The sequence below is a fragment of the Balaenoptera physalus genome (assembly GCF_965194825.1).
Source record: "Balaenoptera physalus genome assembly, chromosome: 2".
Taxonomy (NCBI): Eukaryota; Metazoa; Chordata; class Mammalia; order Artiodactyla; family Balaenopteridae; genus Balaenoptera; species Balaenoptera physalus.
The window spans coordinates 99,094,810-99,121,562 of NC_138883.1; the positions used below are offsets into that span (position 1 = coordinate 99,094,810).

General features: G+C 38.8%; 2 long non-coding RNA genes across 2 annotated transcripts in view; both read left to right on the top strand.

The window, feature by feature from the left end:
* LOC309654370 overlaps positions 1-22,316 on the top strand; it is a 39,052-nt gene extending 16,736 nt beyond the window's left edge. The window contains exon 2 of the long non-coding RNA XR_014260196.1: positions 5,277-22,316. This is a non-coding gene — a long non-coding RNA (uncharacterized lncRNA). The remainder of the gene's footprint in view (positions 1-5,276) is intronic.
* The window catches only part of LOC309654339, a 1,078,238-nt gene that overhangs the window by 783,668 nt on the left and 267,817 nt on the right, over positions 1-26,753 (top strand). The window lies entirely within an intron of this gene.

The following is a 26,753-nucleotide window of genomic DNA, read 5'->3' on the forward strand; positions in this document are numbered from 1 at the left end:
AAAAACAACAGGAACTACGAACCTGCAGCCTGTGAAAAGGAGACCCCAAACACAGTAAGATAAGCAAAATGAGACGACAGAAAAACACACAGCAGATGAAGGAGCAGGGTCAAAACACACCAGACCTAACAAATGAAGAGGAAATAGGTAGTCTACCTGAAAAAGAATTCAGAATAATGATAGTAAGGATGATCCAAAATCTTGGAAATAGAATAGACAAAATGCAAGAAACATTTAACAAGGACGTAGAAGAACTAAAGAGGAACCAAGCAATGATGAAAACCACAATAAATGAAATTAAAAATACTCTAGATGGGATCAATAGCAGAATAACTGAGGCAGAAGAAAGGATAAGTGACCTGGAAGATAAAATGGTGGAAATAACTACTGCAGAGCAGGATAAAGAAAAAAGAATGAAAAGAACTGAGGACAGTCTCAGAGACCTCTGGGACAATATTAAACGTGCCAACATTCGAATTATAGGGGTCCCAGAAGAAGAAGAGAAAAAGAAAGGGACTGAGAAGATATTTGAAGAGATTATAGTTGAAAACTTCCCTAATATGGGAAAGGAAATAGTTAATCAAGTCCTGGAAGCACAGAGAGTCCCATACAGGATAAACCCAAGGAGAAACACACCAAGACACATATTAATCAAACTGTCAAAAATTAAATATAAGGAAAACATATTAAAGGCAGCAAGGGAAAAAAAACAAATAACACACAAGGGAATCCCCATAAGGTTAACATCTGATCTTTCAGCAGAAACTCTGCAAGCCAGAAGGGAGTGGCAGGATATACTTAAAGTGATGAAGGAGAAAAACCTGCAACCAAGATTACACTACCCAGCAAGGATCTCATTCAGATTCGATGGAGAAATTAAAACCTTTACAGACAAGCAAAAGCTGAGAGAGTTCAGCACCACCAAACCAGCTTTACAACAAATGCTAAAGGAACTTCTCTAGGCAAGAAACACAAGAGAAGGAAAACACCTACAATAACAAACCCAAAACATTTAAGAAAATGGGAATAGGAACATACATATCGATAATTACCTTGAATGTAAATGGATTAAATGCTCCCACCAAAAGACACAGGCTGGCTGAATGGATACAAAAACAAGACCCATATATATGCTGTCTACAAGAGACCCACTTCAGACCTAGAGACACATATAGACTGAAAGTGAGGGGATGGAAAAAGATATTCCATGCAAATGGAAATCAAAAGAAAGCTGGAGTAGCAATTCTCATATCAGACAAAATAGACTTTAAAATAAAGACTATTACAAGAGACAAAGAAGGACACTATATAATGATCAAGGGATCGATCCAAGAGGAAGGTATAACAATTGTAAATATTTATGCACCCAACATAGGAGCACCTCAATACATAAGGCAAATACTAACAGCCATAAAAGGGGAAATCGACAGCAACACAATCATAGTAGGGGACTTTAACACCCCGCTCTCACCAATGGACAGATCATCCAAAATGAAAATAAATAAGGAAACACAAGCTTTAAATGATACATTAAACAAGATTGACTTAATTGATATTTATAGGACATTCCATCCAAAAACAACAGAATACACATTTTTCTCAAGTGCTCATGGAACATTCTCCAGGATAGATCATATCTTGGGTCACAAATCAAGCCTTGGTAAATTTAAGAAAATTGAAATCGTATCAAGTATCTTTTCCGACCACAACGCTATGAGACTAGATATCAATTACAGGAAAAGACCTGTAAAAAATACAAACACATGGAGGCTACACAATACATTACTTAATAACGAAGTGATCACTGAAGAAATCAAAGGGGAAATCAAAAAATACCTAGAAACAAATGACAATGGAGATACGACGACCCAAAACCTATGGGACGCAGCAAAAGCAGTGCTAAGAGGGAAGTTTATAGCAATACAAGCCTACCTCAAGAAACAGGAAACATCTCGAATAAACAACCTAACCTTGCACCTAAAGCAATTAGAGAAAGAAGAACAAAAAAACCCCAAAGCCAGCAGAAGGAAAGAAATTATAAAGATCAGGTCAGAAATAAATGAAAAAGAAATGAAGGAAACAATAGCGAAAATCAATGAAACTAAAAGCTGGTTCTTTGAGAAGATAAACAAAATTGATAAACCATTAGCCAGACTCATCAAGAGAAAAAGGGAGAAGACTCAGATCAATAGAATTAGAAATGAAAAAGGAGAAGTAACCACTGACACTGCAGAAATACAAAAGATCATGAGAGATTACTACAAGCAACTCTATGCCAATAAAATGGACAACCTGGAAGAAATGGACAGATTCTTAGAAAGGCACAAACTGCCGAGACTGAACCAGGAAGAAATAGAAAATATGAACAGACCAATCACAAGCACTGAAATTGAAACTGTGATTAAAAACCTTCCAACAAACAAAAGCCCAGGACCAGATGGCTTCACAGGTGAATTCTATCAAACATTTAGAGAAGAGCTAACACCTATCCTTCTCAAACTCTTCCAAAATATTGCAGAGGGAGGAACACTCCCAAACTCATTCTACGAGGCCACCATCACCCTGATACCAAAACCAGACAAAGATGTCACAAAGAAAGAAAACTACAGGCCAATATCACTGATGAACATAGATGCAAAAATCCTCAACAAAATACTAGCAAACAGAATCCAACAGCACATTAAAAGGATCATACACCATGATCAAGTGGGGTTTATCCCAGGAATGCAAGGATTCTTCAATATACGCAAATCAATCAATGTGATACATCATATTAACAAACTGAAGGAGAAAAACCATATGATCATCTCAATAGATGCAGAGAAAGCTTTCGACAAAATTCAACACCCATTTATGATAAAAGCCCTGCAGAAAGTAGGCATAGAGGGAACCTTCCTCAACATAATAAAGGCCATATATGACAAACCCACAGCCAACATTGTCCTCAATGGTGAAAAACTGAAACCATTTCCACTAAGATCAGGAACCAGACAAGGTTGCCCACTCTCACCACTATTATTCAACATAGTTTTGGAAGTGTTAGCCACAGCAATCAGAGAAGACAAAGAAATAAAAGGAATCCAAATCGGAAAAGAAGAAGTAAAGCTGTCACTATTTGCAGATGACATGATACTATACATAGAGAATCCTAAAGATGCTACCAGAAAACTCCTAGAGCTAATCAATGAATTTGGTAAAGTAGCAGGATACAAAATTAATGCACAGAAATCTCTTGCATTTCTATACACTAATGACGAAAAATCTGAAAGTGAAATTAAGAAAACACTCCCATTTACCATTGCAACAAAAAGAATAAAATATCTAGGAATAAACCTACCTAAGGAGACAAAAGACCTGTATGCAGAAAATTATAAGACACTGATGAAAGAAATTAAAGATGATACAAATAGATGGAGAGATATACCATGTTCCTGGATTGGAAGAATCAACATTGTGAAAATGACTCTACTACCCAAAGCAATCTACAGATTCAATGCAATCCCTATCAAACTACCACTGGCATTTTTCACAGAACTAGAACAAAAAATTTCACAATTTGTATGGAAACACAAAAGACCCCGAATAGCCAAAGCAATCTTGAGAACGAAAAATGGAGCTGGGGGAATCAGGCTCCCTGACTTCAGACTATATTACAAAGCTTCAGTAATCAAGACAGTTTGGTACTGGCACAAAAACAGAAATATAGATCAATGGAACAGGATAGAAAGCCCAGAGATAAACCCACACACATATGGGCACCTTATTTTTGATAAAGGAGGCAAGCATATACAGTGGAGAAAAGACAGCCTCTTCAATAAGTGGTGCTGGGAAAATTGGACAGGTACATGTAAAAGTATGAAAATAGAACACTCCCTGACACCATGCACAAAAATAAACTCAAAATGGATTAAAGACCTAAGTGTAAGGGCAGACACTATCAAACTCTTAGAGGAAAACATAGGCAGAACACTCTATGACATACATCACAGCAAGATTCTTTTTGACCCAGCTCCCAGAGAAATGGAAATAAGAACACAAATAAACAAATGGGACCTAATGAAACTTAAAAGCTTTTGCACAGCAAAGGAAACCATAAACAAGACCAAAAGACAACCCTCAGAATGGGAGAAAATATTTGCAAATGAAGCAACTGACAAAGGATTAATCTCCAAGATTTACAAGCAGCTCATGCAGCTCAATAACAAAAAAACGAACAACCCAATCCAAAAATGGGCCGAAGACCTAAATAGACATTTCTCCAAAGAAGATATACAGATGGCCTACAGACACATGAAAGAATGCTCAACATCATTAATCATTAGAGAAATGCAAATCAAAACTACAATGAGATATCATCTCACACCGGTCAGAATGGCCATCATCAAAAAATCTAGAAACAATAAATGCTGGAGAGGGTGTGGAGGAAAGGGAACACTCTTGCACTGTTGGTGGGAATGTAAATTGATACAGCCACTATGGAGAACAGTATGGAGGTTCCTTAAAAAACTACAAATAGAACTACCATACGACCCAGCAATCCCACTACTGGGCATATACCCTGAGAAAACCATAGGTCAAAAAGAGTCATGTACCAAAATGTTCATTGCAGCTCTATTTACAATAGCCAGGACATGGAAGCAATCTAAATGTCCATCGACAGATGAATGGATAAAGAAGATGTGGCACATATATACAATGGAATATTACTCAGCCATAAAAAGAAATGAAATGGAGGTATTTGTAATGAGGTGGATGGAGTTAGAGTCTGTCATACAGAGTGAAGTAAGTCAGAAAGAGAAAAACAAATACAGTATGCTAACACATATATACGGAATCTAAGGGGAAAAAAAAAAAAAAAAGAAAAAAAAAAAAAAAAAAAGGCCATGAAGAACCTAGTGGCAAGACGGGAATAAAGACACAGACCTACTAGAGAATGGACTTGAGGATATGGGGAGGGGGTGGGGTGAGATGTGACAGGGTAAGAGAGTGTCATGGACATATATACACTACCAAATGTAAAATAGATAACTAGTGGGAAGCAGCCGCATAGCACAGGGAGATCAGCTCGGTGCTTTGTGACCATCTAGAGGGATGGGATGGGGAGGGTGGGAGGGAGGGAGATGCAAGAGGGAAGAGAAATGGGAACATATTGTATATGTATAACTGATTCACTTTGTTATAAAGCAGAAGCTAACACACCATTGTAAGGCAATTATACTTCAATAAAGATGTTAAAAAAAAAAAAAAAAAAAAAAAAAAAAAAAAAACAATTTGAGATGGGGAATATCCTAGATTAACTGGGCACACCTAATGTAAGCACAAGCATTTTTCTAAGGGAAAGAGGAAGGCAGAAGCGTCAGAGGAGGATATGTGATGATGGAAGCAGAGGGTGAAGTGAAATTGCTGGAAGGGGACCACAAGCCAAGGAATGAGGGCAAGCCTCTAGAATCTGGAAAAGGCAAGGGGTGGATTCTTCCCTGGAGCTTCCAGAAGAAATGCCCTTCTGACACATTGATTTTAACCCTGTCAGTCCCATTTTTGGACTTCTGACCTCCAGAACTGTAAGATAATACATTTATGTTGTTTTAAGCCTCTAAATTTGTGGTAATTTCTTATAGAATCTACTAATGCCCTAAACCAAACATTCATCACCATTCCATTATCCTGGTCATTGCCTAAGACTCACCATTTTGTTCATCCATTTTACCCCAGACTGTCATCCCCAGATGGCTCTGTGCTTCCTCTGTGGACCTAACCTTCCACTGATCTTCTTTTCAAATTTTCCACTGAGTTCTCAGGGTTTTCTGTTATGTTGCACATAAATTACCCTGTGTTCTCAATCTTCCTACCAAATGCATCCCCTAACTGCTGACTTTAACTGAAATGTTCTTTCCTGAGGATACCAACATCCTTGAAATTTCCTCAAGAAGATGCCTTTACTTTTCTTATATCCCAAGTATATCACTCCCAAAAGCAACAGGCCTGCCAAACATTACACTTCTACCTTTGTATCCCTCTTGACTTCTTGTCACTCTCATCTTCTAGTGGCATGGTAACTTCCCCCTCATTTATTGTAAATTTTAAACTTGGACTGCTTAATTGGATCTCTGCAGCAAGCTCTGTTGTCATCTTGGGGGACTTGAGAATTGTTAGGAACAATCTATGCTAGCCAATCCATCTCTTAATCTCTTCTACTCTAGTAAACTTCACCTCCACTCCTGCCATTCATTCCCAAGGGTACACTCTAGGGCTTCTCATCACTTGGAATTTCTCCTCTGAAATCCTGCATTCAAATATACTCTAAGCAATTGAGTTAAAAATTAAAGATAAAAAATACCAGAATGTATTGCATAGCCCCACCATACCCCATCTTGAAGGAGACACCTGCTCTTCCTCTCATGATGCCTTACTCAGTAAATGGCAGTGACTTCCACACATGAATCCAAGAAAGGTACTTGGGTCCCATCTTTAATTCTACTTCTGCAACGACATTTCTGCATCCAATATATCTATCTCTGAAATTGTCCTTTCTCTCCAGCCCCACCATCACTACCCTAAATAATCTTCCCTCTGAATTACTGCTAATCTCAAATTGTTCTGTCCAGCCAATTCCCTTATACCTACCAAAGTCAATTCTTTTCAGGTTCAGGTTGGTCTTTCTTAAATATGTTTTGATCAAGTTATTTCTCTGCTTAAAATCCTTCAAGAGTTTCCCATTGCCTTTGTAATAAAGTTCATCTTATCATATTCTTAATGATTGCTGCCTACCCAAGTAGCTTCACCTGGTTTCCCTGCCACATGCCATCTCTCCTCTCCTACTAACCTATACACACTCAGCCTAAGGTTGTCCTGAACTGCTTTCAGTTTTCCAAACTAATTTGGCTGTCAGTGTCACCTCCAAGCTTTTCTACCTGCTGTTCTCTCTGGCAATAACTCTGCTTCACTCCTTTACTTATCTGATGACACCACACATCCTTCAGATCTTAGCAGGCCTATTACTTTTTCTGAAAAGCCTTGCTTTATTTTCCATTCTGCCCCCTCATCTCATCATTGAGAAAGTCTCCTTTTCCATGGAGCAACCTGTACTTACATCTGTTCTAGCACTTGTCACACTCTTCTACAAGTGTTTCTTTAGTTGTCTCTCTGACCAGTTCATAAACTTGAGGAACTGGCTGTCCTTTTTAGTCTAGAAGCATCAGTGCATGACACAGATGATCAGTAATTTTTACTGAAGTGACAAATTAATTAAATATAGATTTGTGTTCCTAAATATTCTTTCTCCTTTTTATGTTTATTAATTTGAGACATATGTCTATCCTAAATGGAGCTAAACTTTCACATCTAGATTAAATAATGTCTTTATGCGTATTTGCTAGGTGGTTCATTTTGTCTATCACCTTAGCAAATATGCTTCTTTTCATGACCTGTATTTGACCCACACTGTCTTATGGACGTGGTGTTCTAATTCATCTATCCATCTATCATTGGTCCTGTCTTAAACCACCTCCAACCACCCAAGAATTTCCTATGTATCCTGCTCTGGTGCAAGCATCCGGACACAGGTGTCTGTGTGGTTCCTGAAATACCCCAACTCCACCACCATCAACAACCCTATTTACCATCACAGAAGCCAGGAACTAACTCACAATTTGTTCCTTGGTCAGACTGAAACCCCAATCTGCCTGCAGAGCGGCTAGAAATCACCTCTACAGACCACTATGCTCTCAGCTGTTCTAAAAAACACTGATTCAAAGACTTTTTGTCCAATCACAAAGAGAATGGAGATAACCGAGAAACCTGAAGGAAACCATTCTCATTACATAATAATAAGACTAATGTCAGTCTCCTTGTACATAGAATGAAGAGGCTCTAAACCTTTCCAAGTAAGTAAGAGAACTCCCTTTTCCCTGCAAAAATATCATAAGACTCCCACATGATAGGTTTTGTGCTGTTGGTTGGTAGATGACAAAGAAGCTCTTATGAATTTGCTAGAACTTTAAAGTAAAATAATTCATTATTAAGCACAGAATCAATTTACTTGTTTTTGAAAAATTATAGTATATACATGTGTAAGATGTATGAGCACATGAATGTGCAATAACTATAAAGTCTCTCAGGCCTGAGAATTGCCCATAGCTTGAGAGTTTTTTTAGTTAGAAAACCATTAAGACCCATTCTACTGCTAACATTCTCTGATTCTATTAGTTGCAGTAATTTCTGCTCACTCGTTAGACAAGAGATTCTCACTTTCTTTAATTCAGCATTTCCTAAATTTTGTACCATGGAAGTCTAATTGTTGATTGAAAGAAGTATTTCAGGACAAACAATTTTGGGAAATGCACATAATATTGTCCTTTTACAGATGCTTCATGTATGTAGCCATATTAAAGGCTCTGAGGAATAGTACAGTTTTTTTTACATTACTTAACCCAGAATTTCCCAAACTTATTTTTCCATGGGGCAGTTTTATTCCCCATAGAACACCTATTAACATATCATGGAGCACTGATTTGAGAAAACACGGTTTGTAAACGCTTCATTGGTGGGCAGGGCACTGCCAGCCAAGGGAACAGAAGATCCAAGAATGCCATGTCCCACTAGTTAATGCAGGCATTATGTATTCATCCTGAGGTGGGGGCCAAGGCTGAGTAGATGTGCATGACAGTCTGAAAGATTTTGATCCAGAGGTGTGGCCACCCATGCAAATCACATACTCACTGAACCAAATTTAGGGCATTGTAGAGATCCTGAAAAATCCCCCTGGCCTCCCAGATTACAGTGTAGTTTCAAATATTTCTGTCCTAAAGACATAACCATACTCTGCAGTTTCTCAGATGCTGACCCTTAAGAAGTGCAATTCGAGTAAGGAGGCTGATTCCACACCAGCGAGGGAAAGCACCACTATTCTAAGAATGAGTGTTTTTGGTGGGTGTGATGAATTTTCTGTACAAACACCTGCATCTTCCTTGGCCTTCCAGCATGCGCTAATCCACCGCTTTTGCCAGAATAAATGCAAAGGGTCTCAGTCACATTCCTGGTTCGGCACAGACACACTTAGTATACGAGGCAGGCTGGAGAGGAGATGAGAAAACTCTTCTGGGCATTGTAAGGTCAACAAATTGGAAAAAGCCACAACTCACCCTTGGGAAGGATTAAGTTCGTTGACATCCTCCAAATTGATTTACCTAGATCAGACCACATGTTAATGAGGCAGGCAAGTTACTCTAATTCATTGTTACTATTCTAAATGTAGAGACCTTTTCACATTAAAGAGGTGGGGCCATGGATTCCAAATAAGCATTACTTATTTATGGCTTGTCACTCATCCTGCCTGGGCCAGTGTCCTCAGAGCCATTTATAATTATCATCTAAACCACACCAAAAAGAACTGGACATTCAAAGAGCATGGCTCTCAGGAAATGAAGTGAGTTTTCTTTCTCTATTACCTATACCTCTGAATAGAAGTGCATAAATGCTCTTAGCCAGCAAAGTGTAAGAACTTAGATTTCTTCTGGGTGCAGACTTTTCTAAGTACTCTAAAAATTTCTCTTGTTTGAAGGATCACATAAAAATGTCTCACTCACTTTTCAAGATTGACTCCTCAGTAACAGTGAAACATTATTTATACCACAGATGTAAGATCTGTAGACCTCAACTCTGTCCAAATTGTGAGTTGGGAAGGGAAGATTTTACACTGGCTTCACACCTATCAAGCTTTATCTGTATCAAAAAATAAAGTTTATGCCTATATGAAAGGAATATTTTTTTGGTATGTTTATATGATAACTCATACACAGTGCTTTGGAATAATCATCTAATAAGTTTCCCCAATAGGTAAAGGAATGCATAATTTGGAGGGCCAGATGTAAATACTTTAGGCTTTGGAGGCCATATGGTCTGTTGCAACGTTTTTTATTTTTTTTTAACATCTTTATTGGAGTATAATTGCTTTACCATGGTGTGTTAGTTTCTGCTTTATAACAAAGTGTATCTGCTATACATATACATATATCCCCATATCTCTTCCCTCTTTGTTGCAACTTTTCAGCTCTGCCATTGTAGTGTGAAAGCAGCCAGAGACTATGTGTAAATGAATGTGTGTGACTGTATTCTGATAAATTTTTATTTATGGTCAACACTGAAGTTTGAATTTCATATGATCTTTATGTCACAAAATATTATTCTTTTTAAACATGTCTTTCAACAATTAAAAAATGTAAAAACAATTCCTTGCAGGTGGGGTCATATTGAAACAGGTGACAGCAGCATTTGGCCCCAGCCCCGTGCTTACTGACCCCAGATTTAACCCATAACTTTGAAAATAAGACATACAACCTCTTTGCTGACATTTCATTTTCAAGTTCTTTATCAACATGAACTCATCCCACCTGATCTGATGAGAAGATCAGTGGAACCATGAAAGCACATGCAGAGCAAATATTGCAGAATGTAAATCCTAAGAATTTCAGATTTTACTTTTATAGAGTTAGAAGAATATCTGGGAGAACAAATCAAGAGACATCAAGACTATTTTCTTTACAATACATACTTTGAGAAAGATTGCTGTGACTTTTATTGTACTTCTGCTCCTCTTGGAGTTAATATTTTTCCAGAAGAATGTGCTCCTAGATTTATAATGGATTGTGAATTTTGCTAACAAATAAATATTCATTATTCACAGTTATAGAAAATCCCATAATGAAAATACTTTTTCTGATTAAAAAAGCACTTTGTTTATTTTAGACTACATGGGAAATGCATAAGAGGGCAGAATTCTTCTAGTTCAAGAAAGGTTGCTGTTTAAAACCAAGAGATTTTTGAAATCTCTCATATGTTGGTAGCCATTATATAAAAATCTTTCTGTTGGCAAATCAAATGTCAAATAAAACACTTGGCTATTTAGCTGGAGAGCTTACAGTTTAACCCTGCGTGTAGATTTGGGGTGAAGCAAAGGTCTCTAATTCTAAATATTTGTTGGTAGATGTTGCTTCATCAGCTACTTGGAAATCAGTTTCCATCAGATTGGGTAAAGCATGCTAACCAAACAAAGCAGCAATTAGGACACTAGTCAGAAAACAGCCTCTGTTTTTATTCTTTCTATGCTTATGCTGCATCAATTTGTCCCTGGCCTCAAGCCTCCCACCCTCTGCCTTCCTTAGTATAAAATGTCTTTGGCTTGCAAAACAACCTTGGTGAGTTTATTAATACATCTTGTGACAGGCTCATTCTGAACTGCAGGCCACACAGGTGTTCATTCTTTGAGAAGGTCCCATCTGTGTGACTGTGGCTTCTTTTAGTCCACTTACTTGTTAGCACATAGCTCAAAGCAGCACCCTTGTAGCTCCCCTTTAATGGGAATATGAACACTTAGAGTGAAGCCGTAGACTTACAGGGCTTTCTTAAAGCAAATTAAGCTCTTTAAAACAATAACAACAATTCTTTGCCTTCAAATCCCTCTCCCCAGGCCAACCCACACCCCCATATCAGACAGGCCAGATGTTTGTGAAAACTGTAGTTTCCGCAATCAAAAGTACAACATTTACCATAGCTTTTATCAAAGATTTCAATTCCCCTCATCTTAAGGAAAATGACCCTTTTATTTTGTTGTGGACATAAAATTGTGGCCCTGGGAAAATTGGAAGCATTTCTGTTGAGGGAAATCAATTTTCTCACTGCCATATATGATCAACATGTCACAGCCATCACCCAGATAATAATAGTAAAGTACAAGTAAAATGGCTGGAAATACTGGCTTTAAAGGTAGAAAAAGATAGAAGCCAGATAACACCCACCCCCCCTTTTTTTAAAGCATGTTTACAAAAAGAATAAAAAGAAGAAGGAAAAACTCTAAGGGTTATTTTTGTTCTTTCATTTTCTTCCTTCCCACCCTGTTTTCTTCCTTTTGCTGCTGTGCTTTCTGGCGTATAAGTATTTTATTTTGTGTACTGATCGGCCAAAGCATTAACGAAACTGTAGAGATATGTGTTCTTCCTGGAAAAGAGTAAGCACTTTACGTGTAAACCACTCTGGCTCCTTTTCAATCATCCTGTTAATGGGTGGCTAATTGTCAAAAGATGTGACCAGAGTGAGATGACCCAAGAGTCTGTTTAGGTGGGAGGCAACAGGGAAAGTACAGAAGGAGCTTCTTAATTTGGATCCTGCAAACAAAAGGAAACATCAAATGTGACCTCGCTGCTGGACTGTTAATGGCTTTCTCCCCATCGCCCCCTGCCACTTAGCGTCTTTTGTGCCCCACCCTGGGAAGCTTCCCGGCAGAAGTGTGCATTAGCAGAACTCTACAGTTACAATACGCTGCTTACTACAGACAAGGGCGAAAAACCTTCAGAGTGATTAAATGTTCTTTGGACAAACACATCCACATCCATAAACGTGCCATTTTTATTTCAGGCAGGCCTCTCAGTCATGTCCCTGCTGTGGCCACCAGCACAGAGGAGTGTTGTACCTAGAATGTCACTGAGGACCTTCAAAGTAGATCCAAACACTATCTCTCCTTGGAGGAAATTTGGCCCTCCGTGTGAGTATGGGAAGTTAAAACTGCATTAATTCAGGCCAAGACCATAACCCAGAAAACGGCAGACAAGATTTTTGCAAAACTTTAAATATTTTAAATAATTTAACCGTTTGCAAACAAGCAAACAAAAAACCCCCCAAAATCCAAGTGCTTGCTTTGGAATGAAAATGAGAGAGAGAAGTGAGAATGAGAGGAAAAATAGCAACAAAATCCAGGCTAAGGGAAACTCAAAGATACAGTAAGTGTGTCTGCACAAAGATGTTCATAGAAGTATTATTTAGAATTAAAAATAACCCATATGTCTAGCAATAAAGGTTTTAAAAAGATAAACTATGGCACATACATTTGGTAACATATTTTGCAGCTATTAGAAATACTGGTTTTAGAAAAATAAAGCTTAAAGAAACATGAAAAAACTTATGGGTTTAAGTAAAAAATAATAATATGAAGAAGAAGTTATAGCTATGGAGAAATGCATGCTCAGGAGAACATAACAAAAAGAATGTTGTGGTTGGTTGGATGGTGATATAGGTGAAATATGTTTTCCCTTCTATTCTAATTGGTAGTGATTTGGATATTGTATCAATTAAAAACAAAACAAAACAAACTAAGCAGAAATAAACTCTGAGAAACTCTCTTTGATGGGCAAGAACATCATTTTTAAAAAGATAATATTTTCAGATTTATTAGAATTTGTTAATACTTCATTTGTCCAGTGTTTAGGTGGTAAATGAGAATAAAAGGACTCAGTGGGCTATTTCTAGCCCAGAGGAAGCCATTTCACTCTACTCCTAGAAACAATACTCCCAGTGCCTCCCAACTCAGTTTTCAAAATGCTGTATGCCTCTGTGCCAGTGATTTCCACAGAGAAAGTGACATTGAATTGGAGATTCTAGACAATGCCTAATGCTTAATGACTTGTAAGTAGATAACATCTGTACGCAAAGGGAAAAAAAATAGCTGATTTTTCTCCCATTCATTTTATAACTTTTTCCCCAAACCTGCCTTTATACATGGGTTATGTGAATAGTTCATCTGCAAGTTTATTTCTAGCTGAATCTCTTCTTTTCAAAGGCCAAGAGTTTACTGATGTATCCATATCTCAGCCCATTTCCCATTCGCACATCCCAAAATGGGTGGGTTATCTTCAGGTCAGGATGCAAGTCCTGCATCAGGAAAATACCCATCCTAATGGGGGAGACTTAGGTGCCTGTTGGCCCACTTAGCACTGTGGCTGGTGAAGCTCTCAGCTCTCCCGACAGCGGGATGGACCATGTGTTGGAAAAGATCAAACTCAGTGGCTTATTGGAGTGGAATGGTTGGGAGAGAGGTGTTCAAAAAACACTTCCTGTCAGTTAGTAAAAGCACATCGATAAAAATAAATCAATGCCCACTTGTTTTCTAGGAATCTGCTTCATATTCAGCAAAGGCTCCCATTGTGCTGCATTTCTCATCTAGTAGCCTAGAAAAGACGTGTTTTAAGCTAGAGCAAAATATCCTGAAGAAAAGCATTACTCTGAGATGCTGAATCGTCCCTTATGCACCAAAATGTAAAGCACAGATAAACTTAGTGAGAAGCAAATAAAAATGTTCTGTGACTTATTTGAGAAGTGGATTGTGAAGGATTGGCATTGAATTGGGTAACTTGAGTTTGATTCTTGATTTATTTATGGACCTTCTGCATGACTTTGATTAAGTCTTCCCCTATTAGGGCCTTAGCTTTATTAACTGTAAAAAAAAAAAAAAGGTTGAACTAGATCAGGGGACTCTACATGGCACACACAACACTGCTCATCTATGTAACACTTGTAACAGACATTGCTAATCAGTTGTGGCTCTTTCCTGCTGGTCCTGGCTGAGGCCTTGGAATCCTTCATTTGACAGTGCTCCTGGCAGCCATTATTAATTGATAAGTTTAGATACAATGGATAAAACTTTCCCATTATAGGTTAAAATAAATTCCTAGGTCTCTGACCCTCCATGACCCTATAAGCTCTTTCTCAACCCACAACAGAACAAAATTAAGACCTCTGCCATTAGATATCTAGACACACAAGTCCATTGACACTCTGTAGGCTTCAGATTAACTTTGCTTCAAAGTTACATCCAAGCGGCTCTGTTTCAAGAATTGTTGTGCTGAAAATACCAGCTTATCCAAATGCTGTTTCCCTTTTTAGTAGCCAATTTGTACCGATGGCAAGTGTTTGTGTGGCATGAGTTACCTGGAAATCCCCACCACACTTTCCCTACATACTAAGGTATGAGGGCATGCATTATTGGTTCTTCTAAGTGCAGGGAGATAGTCATTAATTCATAATTTTAATAGTTGACATACAATGTTATCCATAATTTTATTTTCTCCTTAAATCCATAGTAAAACAGAGTAATACTGACCCCTTCTATAGATCTGTTATGCGTTTCAGAATCTGACTGAACTTCTGCATTATATGCTCAGGCCATGAAAACACAATCTACATCCCTTCTCCAAAACCTGAGGTTGCTCTACTGTCTCAGTGGGTCCAGACTCATTGTTTGGTGGTTTATAAGCCTGTTATTAGTTGGACTTATTACTGTGCCCTCATGTCTGTTTATTTATCTTCAAGATTTTGCTCCATTTAGAGAGAACTGCTTGCTGTCTCTTTGCCCCAGACCTGGAATGAGAATGAGGCAAATGAGGAGACTGGGGTGCAAACTCTAAAGAGGCACGTTCTCAGAGTCATGCTGAGTGTCTCCTTAAATATTACACCCTACGCAGTTCACTTGCCATATTCTAGTTCTGGCTTTGCCTTGTACCATCAACTAAAAACAATTTTTATGTCTTTACTGTTTTTCAGCTCTTCAAAGCCAATTCACATGTATGATCTAATTTTATTCTCTCAGACCTTGGAAGGGCCGATGTTATCACTTTCCCCATTCTGCAAGGATGAGAAAATCTGAGTTTCAAAAAAGTTAAAGTTAAGGAGTGTCAGAGTTAGAACTTGATAGCAAGTCTTCTGAATTGGAGCAGGATATTCTTTCCAGGAGAATGAGACTTAACCTCTTTTTCTGTGCTCTATGACAAGGCATGCCTTTCTCTTCCTTCAAAATCCACACTTTAAGCTTTTCAGTTTGAATTATTTTATTTATTTCAAGATTTTTTCCATACGCATCTATTATTCCTCACTTGTTTTGCACATGTCTATCATAAGTTATTATCTTTTATTCTTTTGTTTTTTGGCCTGTTTCCTTAATAGATAGATTAGATACTCTTTGAAGTGTGAACAATATACAATAAATAAAATGGTATATTTTTATAAAGCCTGAACTTGTCAATGGACTTTGTGAGGGATACAGACATTTGTTTCACTGCCAAGTTTATAGATGAGGAAACTGAGTGATAAGGAATGATGATGACAGCTAGCATGTGTGGAGGACATCAGGGTTGCAAGGACCATGTCAAGCAGCTAACATGCAACATTTCCATGAATTTCATAACAACCCAATGAGGTAGCTGTTGTTGCCCACCTTTTAAAAATGAGAAAATGAAGCTTTAGTGAACATAGCAAACTGCATAAGGTCATAGCACTTGTGAATGTCAGGGCCAGGATTTAAACCCAGGTGTGACTTCAGAATACACACATTGGAGTGATTAGCCTAGGGCTGCAGAACCAGCAAGGGGTCAAGCTGAATCCTGGGTCTGATAGTTCTGACTCCAATCTTGCTCCTTTTTCATTGTTCTCGTCTGCTTCTCACTTTCACAAAATAGTATAGCCATTTGATATCTTTTTATTTTAAGTGAATTGATATTATATTAAGAATAATTTTGGTCTGTTTACTTTAGCGATTTAAGGTCTCCTTATGTGAAATTAAAATCTAAGTAGAAACATTGTGAACCTCTATATCTGCTAGTTGGTTATGGAACAAATGCAGTTTCTTTGGAGCATGCAAGTGTAAAGATGGCTCAGTAGGGTGTGGTCTTCATGTCTATGCCTTGCAGGTTGAGAAGCATAACAAGTCTTGGGATAATTAAATACTGGTGGATCCCCAGGGGCATAAGGGAAGTGGGTTGTGGGAAGAGTAGAGCATAGCGATGGCAAAGAAGTGGCATGGCTAATCTACCCCAGCCTTCTTTCCCGTGGAGCTCTGCAGTGGCGTCGCAATGTGTTTCAGCACAGAACTACAGGCAGCCACTGTCCATTGGCCAGGGTTAGCTCTAGAGAGGAAACCTACACGGCATCATCGACTGTGGAGAGGAAGAGACTTATTTCCCAAACTTGGAAATGCTACTCATTGGATGTGGCCCTGAGCAAGTTATTTAACCTTGACATTCTTCAATCAGGTCACTATTCAATAGAGATAATGATAGTACCTTCTTCCCAGAGTTGTTGTAAGGGATAAAATAAGACGCATATAGCATAAGACCTGAATCAACATTAATTATCCCTGAAAAGAAAACAGGGACAATGCCTCTTTAACTCCCCTTTGCAGTTGCAAAATCATCCAGAAAATAAAAAATAATGTAGAAGACTCCAGTATTCCCCCCAACTTTTAAAAAAATTTCTGATCTTAATCGGAATAATTCTAAGTTTTCACAGAATTTTTTTTCTTTTTAAATGTGTGAGGCCATCCGTTCATGGGATTTGGCATCAACCAGACCTAGGTTTGAGTTACAATTCTGTCCTTTACTTGGTAACTAAGAGTAAATTGCTTAACTTTCCTGAGCTTCATCTTCCTTATCTATAAAACAGGGATATAACATTACCTATACCACAAAATTATTATGAGATTGAAAAATGGCAAAGCATATATGCCATAAATCACTTGGTAAATATTCATTGTAATCATTCCTGCAAGGCAGGTCCCTAAGGGACACCTGCGCGCATTCCAGTGAAAGGAGACATCTGGCCATGACACTGCACTTTGAGCTTGCCCTGTTTAGTGTGGCCATTGTGCTCGCTGTTGTTTGCCTAACGCTGATGAAGTTACTCAGTTCTTGTCCTTGACTACTTCCTGGCCCTTGTGCAATATCTCCTGATTTGAGGCTGGATTCTACAGATCATGTAACTGGTCACAGCAGAAGTAGTTATGCTTTAACTCCCTTTTGTATTCAATGCTATGAACTATCAAGTGGAAAGAGACTGAAGGGACAGGGGGTCAGGGTGAGGGAATATCAGGGGTCCTGCTCTACCTGATCTTTTGCATTTGATTCAATAATTATTGATTACCTACCATAGGCCAAGCTTCGAGGGTATAAACAGGACATGCCCCCTGCCTCAGGGAGCTCAGAGCTTGGTGATTCAGTGGGAATAAGTTCTCACTTTTATGAACAGTTACACAAAAACTAAGTTGGGTATAATGAGAGATTTCCTTCAAAAAATGTGTGTAAGTATGCATGTGCCAACTTGAAGGAGAATACAAGTATGTTTACTCAAAAGATCCATTTGAACTTAAAAAAAAGAAAATGTATTTTTCTTTAAAGAAAAACAGAACTAAAAGCTATCAAGACTCATGCAGACCTTAATATGTGTGTATAATTTTATTAAATATATATGAAAATTGAAAATGAAATTTTTGTCATGCACATGTATACATACTATAACCGTAGAGCTCAGTGAATTTTCACAAACTGGACACACTTATGTAAACAGTATACAGATTAAGAAACAAAATCTTACTGGACCCCATCAGGTCCCTTCTAGTCACTGCCCCCAGGAAAACCAATATCTTGTATTCTAATAGCATAAAATATATTTTTATATCTTTGTACTTTATATTAATAGAAGCATGTAGTGTGGTATGCAGATTTTTTAAACATTTTCCTGTCAAACTTTAGTTTATTATTTGGTGCTTCTTTATTAATCTAAACCAGCAAAGTTTGATCTACTGTGAAACATAGACTTGGAATAAAGTATTCTCAGGCTTGTGTAAAAATTGCCAACTCTTTCTGCACAGGATGATGCCTTTGTACCTGGATGTCCTGATCTTGGAAGTTATACTTCAGAATGTGAACTCATTCCATAGAAAATGCTTTAATTTACTGAAGGCCAGGTACTTGCTTCCCAGCAACACAGCTTAAGTAAATGCCCGACTCAGACAGTCAACATTACTGTCTCAAAAATCTTTCATTCTGACATATTATCACACATTTGTCATTAGGGAGCTGCATACCCACATATGTCCATAAATATTTGGTCTTAGTAGACCCAGGTTGACCTGCTTGAGAATCAGAAGGAAAAAAAATCTTATCTCTGTCCTTGGAAAAGGTACAATTAAATGAAGGGAAAGTTTGAATGTGGTCTCTGAGAAACTTTGTTTCCCTGAAAACAAAATCATTTTGCTCTAGTCAATCAATAACTCTGCTTGGTAAATGTGAATCTTAGGCTCAGAAAGAGGTTATCAGCCATAACATTTCTTAACACTTTCATAATGTTATCAGAAATTAAAAGGTAACATTTATCAAATATTTACAAGTTGTGTGGGACACAGCACAGTGTAAACATATGAATCTGATAATATCCAAGCTGCCGTTTTAAAACAGATCCAAAAAAATCTCAAAAATGTTTGCTCTTCAATGATGCATTCTCCATCATGTAAAAATTTAACTATTGAGATGCTCTAATGACACGAGGAATGGGTCACACAAGGAGGAAGGTATCTCAGGTGAAAGGTCAATATCAACGCAGATGAAAGAGATTGCATTAAGCAGCTTATGCCAACCAGGAAGGACACACATTTTCTAAATGAACATAGGAAAAAGAACTATTACATAATGGAAAATGTGAGACAAATATTAGTTACTTCAGTTGACTACACATGAAAGGTATGTACAAAAACACACAAAAAATAAGTCTTTCATCATCCTGTGGTCACTTCCATTCTCCTTTTTGCTGCCTGTGGTAGCATTTCTCCAGGTTCTATGGGGGAAGAAACTTCATTCATCTTTCTCTTTCCCCAGTCCCCTGGGTGCTTTGCCTTTGTATAGCGCTCATCCAGTCTAGAGCCTCCATTGCCACCTCCCTCATAGTGGATCCTCTATTCTATTAATTAAAGATGGTCAAGAGAAAAAGGAGGAAGGTGGAGGGAGGAGGAGGTTGAGGAGGAGGAGGAGGTTGAGGAAGAAGAGGAGAGAAGCATAAGCTGGGAGGCAACAATCTTCAAGAAGAAAAAAGGACATTAACTGGCAAAGGAAAGTCACAAAGCCCCAGTGCCCCAACCTCTACACTCCCCCTCCTCCTGGTGAATTTGATGGCCCTGAACACTGCCATTCAGTCCTATCCCATGTCCTGTGTACTGCTGCTCTCTCCACAGTCTTTCACCTCTAGGCCACGTGTGATGACTGGAGCTTGGGTAGAACTGCAATGGGGTTCACTTGGAAAGTAAGGAGTAGATGGAATGGTCTGAATGGTTTAGAACAATGAGATAGCACTTTCCAAAACAGAAAATTTCTTAAAGTAGATTTTTTTGGTAGTGTGTTTGTTTCTTTGTTTTCAGAGTTGAAAGCGTTTACCTTGCGAATTTTTTAGCCCTTTAAATCTGAGAACTGTACTTAATTCTATGGTGATGGTGGGTGGCAGCTGGAAATTCAAGGCTGCATTGCAAGGGTAACTGGAAATAAAGTCCAGATTGCCTTACAAAAATAGAACCAAAGAAAATGTTTCTTCTTAAAATATAATGAGTGAAGTTTTTTATCAAATATGAGAAGAGGAATTGAGGGGCAAAGAGAACCAGAATTTGAATGTCATGAGACATGGAACTTCCACAGAACAGGTATATGTGCATTTTTCATTTCAGCATTTTGCTGTGTGTTAAATACTGCAAGTTGTACAATGTAATTATTTTTATTTATGTGCATGACAAATTAATGAAATAAAGAACATCATATGTTTTTAAAATTAGGCTGTAGGACGTATATCAGCTACCACTTCATTAAATTGGGCCTTTAATGGATATTCACCCTGTGAATATGAGTGGGGAAAAGGAGAGCCTTATAACTAATTGACTTCCTGCCCCAGGCACCCAAACGTCTTTCTGCAACTCTGGATTTGTCCCTCCAGGATACTACTGCCAAAATGATCAACACAAGGTCCCAAAATAACAATTTATTCTGCCCAGAGGACATTGTGCCCCCAGTCTCCTGGCCAGATGAATTGGCACAATTACATCCTTCTCTCTTGCTTTCCCCCTCAGGATATCCTAGGTGTCAGGGCTTTACATGTTGCGATGATTCAGAGCAAAAAATCTGCTAAGAGGGAAGACAGTGCTACAAGCATCTTCTTAGATTCCTAGGTCCAAACTGATGGAGCGAAACACAAATCCTCCATTGGTTTCTTTCCTTCAAAACTTCAGGGACCCTCAGGCACATGCACAGATCAAGTGGAGAGCTAAATCCTTTCCTGAGTCCTGACACAAATATGTTGGCAATAACCAACAAAGGCCCCAAACTAACCAATTTCAAGCCTTTTTTTCCATCTATCCCTCCCCCCACAAAGAGTTAGTGACATAAAGATCATTGCACAAATGCCATTTTAATCTGCTGAGCTATATTTCTCTCTCTGAAGCAGTCTAATAGAGAGGAAAATATACATTCATTTCTGCTTTAGGAAATACAACTCTGGTTAAGAAGGTTTCTTGATGATTACCTCTTATTTGCTTTGCCTTTTTTACCTTAATACTCTCTTCTCTCAGTACTTTTCTTTAGTCAGAGCTGGTTTTTATATAATGTTCCTTTCGCTCATTTTTCTTTCTGAATCAGACTCAATGAGCTCTGTATGAACAAACCCTTTCATCAGGAAACCCCACAGCTCACACTGAGGATATTGGGGAACAGGTGTGCATCTGTTGCAAAAGCTTTTCTCCATGTAAATAAGCTCAAGGTGAGGCTCTTAACAAAGAGCTGGGAAGTTGAAAGGGGAAGGTGGTCATTTCCTCAGACAGAGGCCCACATCCCATCCCTCTTTGGGTCCCCACTGTCGTGTATTAGGATGAGTGACTCTAGCCCCACTCACAGGGAGCCACTTGACCAGTGCTTCTGACCATCAAGAGCTTCCTGCTACACAATTATTCACCACCACTATTTAACTGCCATTTAAAAAAGATAATGTGGTTACTTGATAGGAGAAGGTGTGGGGAGAGGAAAACAGTCATTCCCAATGAAAGTGGAAAAGAGGCATTTACATAAGAACTTCTCAATTGTTCTTTAAGACTGAAATCATTCACAGAATTTTGCAACAAAACACAGAAATAGGTTGTATTTATCCACTGCCCATTTCATCTTTGGGATACTTACCAATAGCTTTCCATTAAACTTTAAATTTTAATGAGGATTAATTAGTTAAAAAGATTGCCCTCATGCTCCATTTGCTCATTTGTTCATTCAGTCAAGCGATATTAATTATTGAGTGCCAACTACCTGCCAGGTGTGGTGGTAGGTACTGGGGAAACAACAGAGAGCCAAACCATGCACCTCTGTCATTCCGTGTAGATGATAAAAGAGACATTAATCAACTAATCACACAAATAAATATAAAATTACTAAGCCCTCCAAGGAGAGGGACATGGGACTATGTAAACCTATAATAGGGTTATTTGGCCTAGTCAGGAGGTCAACAAATACTTACCTGAGGAAGTGTCAATTGAGCTTGGATGTGAAGGAGGAGTAGTACTTGAGGAAATGGAGGTGTGGCTGAATTGGAGAGAGTGAGGATGGATGGGAGGTAAGACAAAGCAGAAACAGACCTTAAGGGACAGGATCATGCAAACTCCCATTAAGGGTCATGTGAATGCTTGGAGTTTATCCTAAGAGCAATGGAAAGCCACTGAAAGGTTTTACACAGGAGAAATGATATGATATGATATGATATGATGACATGACATATGAGATGAGATGATATGATGAGATGACATGACATATGATATGATATGGTGAGATGACATGACATATAAGATGAGTTGATGTGCTGTGATGTAATATGAGCAGGTTGCATTTCTCTGGCTGCAGCATGTTGGTGGTGGTAAGAACAGACTATCAGTAGGCTGAAAGAGACCAGAAAGCTGACTGGTAGAGGTTATTTCATTCAGAAATATTTATACATTATTTAAATCAGTATGATCCTTATGAGGTAAATCAGACCCTGATTTTTGTCTGACACACCGTGTAATTCTTCTAGTGGGGCCTATTTACCTTTTCCTGCTCCCTTACTAAGAGCCCTTTCCCTCCATTTATTCAACAGGGCATTTGTTTCTGCCACTTATAAGCCAAGATCACTTAGCCAACCTATCTCAGAATCTTTATTTGTAAAAGCGCTAAGTATAGTCCCCCGGCTTCCCTCATGGCATTAGTTACTATGAGTATAATCTGTAGTAATAGATGAGAAAGTGCCTTGTACACTAGAATACATGAGATCAATGTAGGTTGGCTTTATTGTAATGCTCCTAATTATGTGTGATGTCCATCTTCTCCGAGTGTTGGTCTGAATATTTTGGCTAGAAAAAAATTTCAGATGCTTTAATTAGGATACTCGTCAAATTCCTAGTCAAGGCAATAATTAATGCAGAAATAAAAGGACAAAACAGAGGCAGGGCTAGAGAAGGAATTGGGGTGACTTCATAGTCATAGCCTCAGGTCTCTGGATGTGATAAGGCTGTACTCCAATCATTTACCAAGGTGAAAAGGTATATATGACAGCAGCAGGTGGGACTCGTGCCCTCAGAAAGGATCCTGTTACAACTATGGTGAGCTAGAAAGTCCCTAAGAACAAAGGGATGACATCATACTTCCTTGTGGGACACTTTCAGGGAAGAGCCTCTAGTCTCCCCAGAAGGACAAACAGAGCTCTGCTTACACTCCAACTTCTGTTTTTGCAAGCAGGTTCATGCTTGGCTCAAACAAACCTAATGTACCAGGGAATGTCCATGAAGGGATAGGGGTGGGAAACAGAAGAGCCAGGAGAGAGAAGAAAATGAAAGTATATTAAACTCGTAAAGAGGCTTTCCATCCAAATTCTGTGAAAGACCAAGCTTCTGTGGGAATCAGAGCCTCTCAGTTATCTCTGGTCTCTGTCCTCTTGCCCTTTCCTCATGAAATTTTGAGAGTCTCTGATGACTTTAGGGGTGGAAAGAGAGCTACTCATATTCTGGAGAAGGGGCAGGCAGTCCTGAGCTTGTCTGTGCAGAGGAGGAAGGAGAAAAGAAGGAAGGTGTTAGGGGCGCCCCTTCATCTGTGAGCATTGCCTCCATTGCTCTGAGGATCAGTTCTAACTTTATAACACTTTAGGTCTCTCCTAGGGTCGTTTCAAATGATATTGGAAAAGTTCTCCCCAAACGAAGTAGAGTGAATTCTAATGTATGCTAACCCTGTCTAGATATCTCTATTCTCTCCTGGTAAGGTAGTACTCCCTGGGGAATGTTGTGAGGAGGTGCTCAAGGAATCCAAATCACGCTTATAGGAAGTTTCAATTTGAGGGCAGAGAAGGCTTTTAGGGTCTGAGAAGGTAGGATCCTGAGAATCCCACTTCCTGTTTCCCAAAGAGCCTTCAGGATTGTGTGTTTGTGACTGTGTGTGTGTGTGTGCACACGTGTGTGGCAGGGAGGGGGTTGTGCATGCACCTTCGTGAGAGGTGAAGTCAGGGTAGCTGAGGGATCTTCTGGAAGTTTGGTGGTCCATTAAATTCAATAAACTTTCACTGACGTGGGTGCAGTTTCAGATAGTCTTGAAGACTATAGGAGGCTGATAGTCTTGAGGACTTTGGAGGCTGTTGGGAATTGGCAAGACTTTGCAAATAGAAGAAATAGCTGGAGGAAGAAAATGAAATGTGAAAATGCAGAACTTAGGCCAAAAAAATATAGTCAGTCAGGATGGCTGTACATTTCTGAGCTGTTTTAGAGGAAAAATAAGACTGGAGAGCTTGAGTATAGCCAAATTATAGACGATTCAGAAATCCAGCCAGAAAAGGTGGGAGGACCATTTACTCAGTCATTCTGGAAGTACTTATTGCGTGTCACTACGTGCCAGACACAGTTCCAGGCGCTTGAGGTACATCAGGGAACAAAATAGATGAACATTCCTGCCTTTATGGGTGTTACATCCTAGGGATGACAATCCACTATTGTCTGCCATTGACTCAATGTTCATGAAATAATTTAATCTTTACAACAACCTCGTGAGATTGGTACTAGTATTAACGTGCTTTTACAGATAGGAAAATTGAGGCACGAGGAGGTTAAGCATATTGCCCAAGGTCACACAGCTAGTAAATGTCTAGAGTCGCTCTTAACTACTGGATTACACTAGTTGCAAGAGCTTAAGAAGGAGAATTTCAAGGTGGTATGTTTTGGGGGGTGGCAATGAAGAGTCAGCAATTGCAAGATTATACCATCATAAAATACCATAGACTAGGTGGCTTAAATGACAGACATTTATTTCTACAGTCCTGGAGGCTGGAAGCCTGAGATCAGGGTGCCAGTATGGTCACATTCTGTTGAGGGCTCTCTTTCTGGCTTGTAGATGTTCTCACGTTCTTTCCTTGGTGCACATACAGGAAGAAGGAGAGATCTCTCTCTTTCTCTTCTTTTTTTTTTTAAACCATTTTATTGTGTATGATTGACATACAAAAAGCTGTGCATATGTGTATGCAATACATACAACTTGATGAGTTTGGAGATAAGTACGTATCTGTAAAACCAACACCATAATCTATGCCATAACTATATTCATACCTACAAAAGTTTCCTCCTGTTCTCTTTATTTATTATTAATATTCAATAAGAGCACATAACTAAAGTAGTCAAACTCATACAAGCAGAGAGTGGAATGGTGGTGGCCAGGGGCTGAGAGGAGGGGGAAAGAGGGAGGTATTAGTTAAAAGGTGCAAGATTTTAGTCATGCAAGATGAATAAGTCCTAGAGATCTACTGTGCCGTGTAGTGCCTATAGTTTACAATATTGTATTGTATACTTAACACTTTGCTAAGAGAGTAGATCTTGTGGTAAGTGTTTTCTTCCTCTTCTTATAAAGCAACCAATTCTATTGGGTTAGGAAACTACCCTTATGATTTTATTTAACCTTAGTTACTGCTAAAAGCCTTATCTCCAAATACAGTCACATTGAGGGTTAGGGCTTCAAGATATGAATTGGGGGTGGGGACTAACTCAGTCCAACATTAAGGTTCGTATAATTCTCCAGTAATTGTTCATGCTTGCTACCTGCATGTGTTTTCTCATTCTTAGCTCTAGGAGGTGGGCAATATTCTCCCCATTCTATGGATTGTGGAAAATGAAGTTTCAAGAATTTAAAGAAGTTTTCTAACCACTCCTATACTTGTTAGTGGCCCCTAACTTGAAAGCCCAGGTCCACTTTCTCTGTCCCATACCACATTGCCCGACTGCTGCCCACACCTCAGCCTTAGTGCCTGACCAAGTCCTGAAAGGCTCTGGGGCCCCTGGAGAAAGGGGTCTCAGGGCACAGGAGGATTCTCCTGTGTAGGCTGAGACCCTATGGCAGGCAGAGGCCTGGCAGAGCTTCCTGGGTGCTGGGAAATAACTCCCTGCCTGGGGAACCCAGTCTGGAGAGGAGATGCAGAGAAGCAGGGTTTTAGTGGAGAATGTCTCTAAGTCAGTTTAAGAAAGATTTTTTTTAAGTCAGTTTAAAAAAGATTGTTTTGTTTTGTTTTATTGTAAAGAAACTTTAGGGGGAAAATGGTAGAGAATTTCCCAGTGTAGAATTACTTAATTGTTTGGGGAAATTAGAATGTGTTGTCTACACAAAGAAATCTGAACCTCCTTTTCATAGCCACTTTTCATGGACTTGCTTTTTAAACTGTCTTTGTCCTATCATTCATTTCCTCATAGTCTGCTATGAGCTTGGCTCTGTGTAAGGGCTGAGGAAAATATGTTTGAAATTGCTGTGACAAGTTTCTGGAAAGCGTCATGAAAGAGGAGTCCGTGGCTAAGAGTATGAGAATGCATTGGTTGAGTGGTTTATTAAGTACACTTTCATCTTTCCATCCCAACTATCTGGTTTTCTAGGTAGAGCTATGCAAGGTTGGGATGCCTGGAAACTGACTTTCCCCTCAGGTGACAAGAAGTGAGCACTAAGGGCATTCTATCACTTGGATCTTATGTACCAACAGCTCTGTGGGAAAGGTAAATCAAAGTGGGAGCTAAATTCAACAGCTTATATTTGAACAAGTTAATGTGTTTTCTCTTAAACTCATAATAAGTAACACAGAAACATGAGTTTGAGATG